The sequence below is a fragment of the Dendrobates tinctorius genome, unplaced genomic scaffold (assembly GCF_039654945.1).
Source record: "Dendrobates tinctorius isolate UK_male_01 unplaced genomic scaffold, ASM3965494v1 ptg000015l, whole genome shotgun sequence".
Taxonomy (NCBI): Eukaryota; Metazoa; Chordata; class Amphibia; order Anura; family Dendrobatidae; genus Dendrobates; species Dendrobates tinctorius.
Window position 1 is genome coordinate 5,099,435 of NW_027361683.1, and position 7,436 is coordinate 5,106,870.

The window sequence follows — 7,436 nt, forward strand, 5'->3', positions numbered from 1 at the left end:
ATACAGCAGCTAACTAAATGACATATATAGAGCAATGATACTCAATATGGAGACTCGTTTCCGGATTGCAGATTTTCTTTGTCCTGGTAACACGTCTCACCTTTCCTAGTCAGATCAGACCCTGGAACGCATAGCCTGACTACGTTCATCTCCCCTGTAAAAAAAAAAAAACAGAACACTACCCCACTACAAACACTACCCCTTAATATACAGACATGTAACTGTCCTATCAGGACCCTATACAGTTGGAAAACAAATAAAGTAGCACTCTATAGTGCTAAAGCATGTAAATATGTACAGTATGCACAGACATATTAAATGATTAATACTACACAATCTCATTGATCGTTTTAGATTCTTCAGTCTTCCTTCCGGGATCCAGATTCTCTCCCTAGAAAGAAAAAAACATATGAGTGGAAGTATCAGTATAAAACCTGTAGAAAAGCATAAAGTGCCAGGTATCCATGTTCTTTTTACTATGAATTTTAAGTTTTGATGAAGGCAATTAAAAATGGTGTAATAAATATGATTTAAAAAAAAAATTGCTTCAAATACCTTTATATATATGTAACATAAATAGTAAAATAAATCAATAGAAAGTATATAAATAAATATATTTCCCCCAATGTATGTACACCAACCTCTCTCCCATGTAGGGGCATAATGGTAGACTTTTTGCCCCAATAATCTGAAATTAAAGTGACAGAACCACCACCAACAATCTGTACTAGCCACTGACTGAAGTAGCTTCTGTAATGTCTCCATCCGAGGTGCCATCTTTCTGCTGACCTCTCTGATGTCTCCATGTTTGCTGCATAGAACTCTCTGTGTCCAACATTCCGCTGTGTGACCTCACAAAGAACCTTCATCACCCAAGTCTAGAGATTCTACCAGCAAGTACTGAAGAAATCCAGCACCTTACAGCCACAATCTGTAGACGCTGAGGGTCCATGTTGGGGGTAAGTTCACTAAGAAATCCCTGTAAGGTTTCTTATTTACCTGTATCACCAATCCTGGATCCTCCGCTCTCCTCGTCTTCATCTTCTGAAATGAGCCTTTTCCAACTTAACACCCGTTTACATAGAACCACAGTCATTGTGACATCATGCTGTGAGGTAACAATGGCCTCCTGTATTTGATGATGTCACAAATGACCATGAGTGATATCTCCACAGGTGTTCATACTGATAACAAGTAGTAATAATATGGCAGATCACATTGGTCAGCATCAAGGCTGGAGGAATCGGGCGAGTAAGGGAAAGTTCCCAAAAGTAAAATGCATTTAAAACAAGAACATTGAGTGTTTCTTTGCTGGTGATAGATCTAACAATACACAAATGCCATGTAAGAGCAGGAGTCATTGTCTGGGAGAGAAACCATTCCTATTGCTTCACATTTTCACACATTTTGTAGTTGCAGGAACTGTGGACATTCCAGGTTTTGTGAAACAACAACTCACATCATTCTCAGCATAGAGCGCAGGATAAATATGAAAATTGCTTTTTATTTATTTTTTTCATGATATTCACCGTGCAATATAAGTGATAAGACAGCTTTATTCTTCAGGTCAGAACAATTACAGCAATATCAGATTAATACAATTTTTTTTAATGCTTTCCTACTTTTGCACACTAAAATCGATTTTTTTTCAATTCTTTTGGGTGCCTAAGATTTTTTGAGCATTTTTTATTCATATATTTTGGAATATGTACAGACATGTTACATGATTAATACTAAACAATCACATTGCTCGCTAAATTCCTCAGTCTTCCATCCAGGATCCTGATTCTCTCCGTAGTAAGAAAAAAAATAATATGAGGGGAAGTATCAGTATAGAATCTGTAGAAAAGCATAAAGTGCCAGGTATCCACGCTCCTTCTATTATGAATTTTTTGGTCCTCCATACATTATAATGCACCCCATAGTCCTCCACATATTAAAAACACTCCAAAAAACAGGCACAGAAGCTTACCTGTCTAGGCCTAAAGACAAATGCACTATAAGGGTGCAGCGGACCCAAATAAAGATGGCGGCTACACAGGTGCAGTAATACCGATGAGACAGCCAGCCTACAATCAGGGATTGGCCGTTTGGTAAACCAGTGCAAACAAATACAGTCTGTATGCGGCACTGTTCACACACAAAGGATGCAGAGCATCTGGCTTACAGCCTATTAATAACGCAGCCCGCCATAGGTTCTCTAGTCCCAGTGGTGGGGCCTGCAGCCATCATACATTTATGGTTTATCCTTTTGATATGTCAGATGGAAAAACCCCTCTTACTTTTATATTCATTTTAAAAGAAGGCATAACTATAAGGAAAACAGCTATAAATATGGTATAATATGGCAAGCTTAAAATTAAATATGGTACATCCTAAGGGACATCTGCTCACAGAATTAAATAAAGTCTATCATTATCTGATTACAATGTAAGCGAGTAAAATATTTCATGGTGTTGGTCATCCTGCTTTGATAACTTTCAGCTGAACCCTCATTCTTTCAGACAACTATTCCTGATGACCCACCGTCCACATCAACTCTTGTGTTGGCTTATCTTCCTTGAGAAAAAAAGATGGGGCATGCTGACATCCAACATGCCCAATACTTCTTTCTTATGACTTTTGATGTCATGCAAAGTTGGGCCACTACCATATACATAAACGGCTGGAGTGTATGTCCAAAATTAGCAGGTTCAGTCGACATTCATGTAATATGTCTGGCAGCCTTAAGATCAGAAACCCTGAGACATGGAAGTCATCATCACATTGAAATAAAGGTAAAAAAAATAAAATCCATGACGTCATAAACGGCACTGATGGTGAATTGGCACATTTAATTGAATCCTTCAGTTTCAAGAGTCGCCTCCCTCGCTTTATCCGCATTATTTTTCTGTAAGAGTAAAACAAAAGCACCGTAATGTTGTTGTGTGGATGAACATTATATGGTTTACCTTGTATCATTAATGTACAGTTTCTACAGTATATGGATCCAATATATATAATGCTGAGTAACTTTGCTTTTTTATTTTTTTCCAAGAGCTGTACATTTTTAAAATTTTTCCCTGGAAATAGTGATATGCTTGGTTTCATGAGATAAGTTGTAGTTTTGAATAACACCATTCATTTTACCGTATACTGCATTGAGAAACGCAAAGAAAAGTTCCAAGTGCATTGAATGTTGAAAAAAACACAATTCCGCCATCATTTTTTGGGGAGTTTGCTTTCACAGCATTCAGTGTAAAAATGACCTAATTCTCCAGGTCAGCACAATCACAAATCAAAAATTTGTAAAGTTTTTTATTATTTTTTATTTTAGAGGTTAACAAAAGTTCAGAACTTTGTAAAATAAAAAGAGTGTAAACTTAATGAAGGCTTGTATTTTTTTTATATGCCGAGTTGTTTTTATTGGCACCACTTTGGAGTACATAGGTTGCCTTGTAAATAATTTGATATTTATATAGATTGTACCAATAAAAACACTGCAATATTTATTCTTTTAGCTTTTTCATTTTTAAATTGGGAAAAAGGGGTGATTTGAATTTTAAGGTATATATATATTTTATTACTTTTTATTTTATTACTTTTTTTTTTTTACTTTATTTTTTAGTTTCCTTAGGGGACCAGAACCTGAGATCGCTTAATCTAATTATTGCAATATCATAGTATTTAGGGTCTTATTATGGCGTATACTTCACTTTATTAGACATTTTATGTTGTGGTAGACCATGCAGATTTTTGACAGCATGATTTACTGGAAAATTGTCCTTTGAACATTCTATTAAAAATATCATAGTATTGCAGCAAATAGGAAAATATTGGTCTCCTATGAATCCCAGTTTGTGATTGTGCTACACATGAGTACCATGAAGGCTTTCAGTAGGCCACCAGTTACCATCAGAACCCAAACAATTGCATTTGTAGGATCTTGAAAAGGCATTATTTAAATGTCACTTTTGGAGATTCAAAGCAGAATTCATGGGGTTAAACAGCAGTGATCAGAGCTACAGTGTTGTAGCTCTGGTTGCTGCTTTTAGAGGAGGATGTCCGATGTATAACACAAACCCTGTGTATCTATATCTTGTTGTCATACGTTTTTCCTGTCTGTCCTCAACCTTTTGTTTGTTTGCAGTTTCTAATCATCAAAACTCATAAATCTGAACGGAAGCTATAGAAACCAAAAAAAAATTGAAACTGTTTTTATTAGAAAGTTGTATTTTTTTTAATTTAGATGCCTTGAAGCATCTGAAAAGTGTTTTCAAAGGTGGTTTTAAAGGTTTTATACTTCATGTACTAATCCTCAGTTAGGGTAGGTTTCCGCGGGCAGAAACTGGCAGCACTGCGGACGCAGCACATGTTCGCTCCATCCAAAGCGCTGCCAGCTTTTTATTGCCGATAATTCCGCATGTCTTCATTAAATTGTCTAGAATCACAGCGTCCTATATATTGGACTGTGATATTTATCTTGCAGAGACTAAGCGTCTCCGCAAAATAAATAGACATGCTGCGATCTAGAAAGACGCACCGCTTGTGTGTCTCCGCAGGTATGCCGGAGGCGTCCCTGCACGCATAGTGGACATTGGATTTCATAAAATCCACTGCACCATGCAGTAACATCTGGACACTGCGGGTTGGACGCTGTAAATGTACGCAGCATCCAACCCGCAGCGTTTACTGACCAGGTAGTTTTGCAATCCAGAGAGTCCAATGAATAATCTTCTGTGTGATAATAGAATTATTAAACTGTATGATTTTTTATTGATAATTTATAAAGTTATGTTAATAAAGTTAAAGGGGTTTTCCAGTTTCAGAAAAGTCTACCCAATGGCTCTAAAATACCAAAAATAACAAAGAAAACCATCACTCCCCCGTCCTCAGCACCAGAGCCTACTTCCCACCATTGTTCGAATCTCTGTGTTTTGGCTGTAGGGGTGATGTCACTTTAACAGCGCCAATCACTGCTGCAGGTAATCACTGAGCAGATCAGCAGCTTAAGCCATCTATCTCAGCACAGTCACTGAGCTCAGTGTTTGGCTTCAACGGTGTCGTTGACTTGATATCACCGCTACAGCCAAAACAAGGAGACCTGAGCAGTAGAGGGGAGAATGAGGGCAGAGGTAGTTTTGAGCTTGGGGTTCACTTTCCTTAAAGGGAATCTGTCACCCTTTTGTTGCCCTATGAGCTGCCGGCATTGACATCAGGGGCTTATCTACAGCATTCTGTAAAGCTATAGATAAGCCCCTGATGTAACCTGAAAGATAAGAAAAACATGTTAGATTACACTCACCGGATGGGGCGGTCCGGTCTGATGGGTGTCGCATTCCGGTCCAACGCTTTGTTGCGGGCAGAGCAGAGTCCTGCAGTATGCAGGCGTCGGGAGAGGTTGTAGCAATATGTTATATGTTGATGTGGCCTCTAGGGGTCTCACTACTTTGATGTGTGTACTATAGATTTTAAGAACTTATTGGTTAGTGGGTCTCACTACTTTGATGTGTGTACTATAGAGTGTAAGAACTCGTTGGTTAGTTGTTGTTAGCAGACATCTTGTAATGGAGGAATGTATCACAAGTCTCATGTAATAAACAAGCCTGGAGATATCCAAGGAGTGTGATCCTTGACCGGAAATACAAAACAGAACAGAGGTCTGGTGCCTGTGCACTGCAGTATTCTGCTCTGCCATCAACAGGTCAGAGCAGTGCGCCTGCGCCGGAACTACTACAGCAAGGGAAGAAGAGGACGCCATCGTATGAAGATGGGAGGTGTTAGACCGGACCGTGACACCCTTCGGACCAGACCGCCCCTCCGGTGAGTATAATCTAAAGTGTTTTTCTTCTCTTTCAGGTTACATTGGGAGCTTATCTACAGTCGCCCATTTCAATAGCCAGTAAAGGCTAATTATACAGCTGTGAGCTGATATTAATAGCCTGGGAAGCTCCATTGGTATTACCCCCTTCCCAGGCTATAAACATCTACCCCCAGCCATCAGCTTTCACTCTGCTGGCTACAAAAATTACAAGGGAGCCCATGCCATGTTTTTCTGAAAAATAATCTTTTATTAATTAAATACATGTACAGTAAGCTGCACACACATTTTACCTAGTCTATTTGTATTTACTATATACCAAACCTACAAGAGACAAAATGAGCAAAAACCCTGCTGTCACTAAATAGGTAAAAAGCAAAACTGCACCCTGATTGGTGTCCACTGGTTGGGACCCATTCCTTTTTTCTGTCCTTATTCACACATTGAGGTCAACTTTGATGCATGATAAGGTTTTTAATATTAGACAGTGTCTCTTGTTGGTTTTGTATGCTTTATGGCCAATGTTAACATGCGTTTATGTGCTGCATGCATACCAACTCAAATCAAGCTCAATTTTTGTGTTCTTTCTTTGTATTTACTGTATGTAATCCATCTCTTCTATCCTGTCGGCTTCTGCAATGATTTTACAGTACACGGCACATGACTTGACGGCTTTTTGTGTGTCTATCAATGCAATATATATATGCATATGGGTCGCCCTCCCAGGGCTGTGGGGTACTCGGTGCCGGGCCGGTGTCAGGGGGATGTGTCACAGCAGCGGTGGTGTTTGGCAAGTATGGTGTTAGGCCAATGCTGCATACAGATACGCTGGGACTAATGGTAGGGTGCAGCAAAGATGTAAAAGCTCCCCACAGGTGGAGCTGTAGTTCCAGGGAGTGTAGATGTAACCGGCATGGGGATGTAGCAGTGCTGGAAGCGTAGGGAACAGACAAGACACAGCGGTTGCAGTTTCTGTACCTTTACTTAGTATATGCAGTCCAGGGTCCTGATTACAGATGGTGTTGGAGCAGGTTAGCCTGGAAGCAGATCAAGATTCTCTTTCAGCAGAAGGGCTGTGCAGTCTCCTTCCTAGCGCCTTGTGGTGTGAAGCACCACAGTACTTAGTTACTCTGGAATGCCTCTCTTCAGATGTTTCTAGAACTATACTTGTATGACAGACAGCTGTAGCCTCTCTCGGGGACTCCTCTCTTGAGTCCTGGCTCTCTATTCAATTACTGTTGTGTCCCAAGCCTTTGACGGGAGCAGGGCATTTACAGCCTCCTACTCCTCTGGTATCTGTGGCATGACCGCTATTATCCGTACCACCATGGAGACCAGGCTCCAGTTCGTGCGCTCTCAAGCTGGGGAGCTCGCCTTCTGCAGCTCAACCTCCAGCTTCTCTCCACACGTCTGCACACTTCACCCTCCGCAGACTCTCTGACTCCTACTTCCTCCTGTCCCTCAGAGAGCACTCCTCACCTTAATCTTGGTTCACAGCTCCCCGTGCTGGCCAGGAGTGGAACTGTGTTGCATGCATTAGGTTATCTGCTGGAGAGACCCGTCACTGCTTCCAAGCCTGGCATTACCCTCCCCTGGAGGAAGGCAAAGCCAGTGTGGCGACCGTACTCCTGGGGGC

The 7,436-nt window shown here is 40.5% G+C and overlaps 1 long non-coding RNA gene across 1 annotated transcript; it reads left to right on the forward strand.

Annotated features, from left to right (window-relative positions):
• Positions 1-357: 357 nt before the first annotated feature.
• LOC141074506 (uncharacterized) lies at positions 358-3,366 on the forward strand. Its single transcript, XR_012227191.1, has 3 exons — positions 358-458; positions 820-959; positions 2,505-3,366. It is a non-coding gene; the product is annotated as an uncharacterized lncRNA (long non-coding RNA).
• Positions 3,367-7,436: the final 4,070 nt, after the last annotated feature.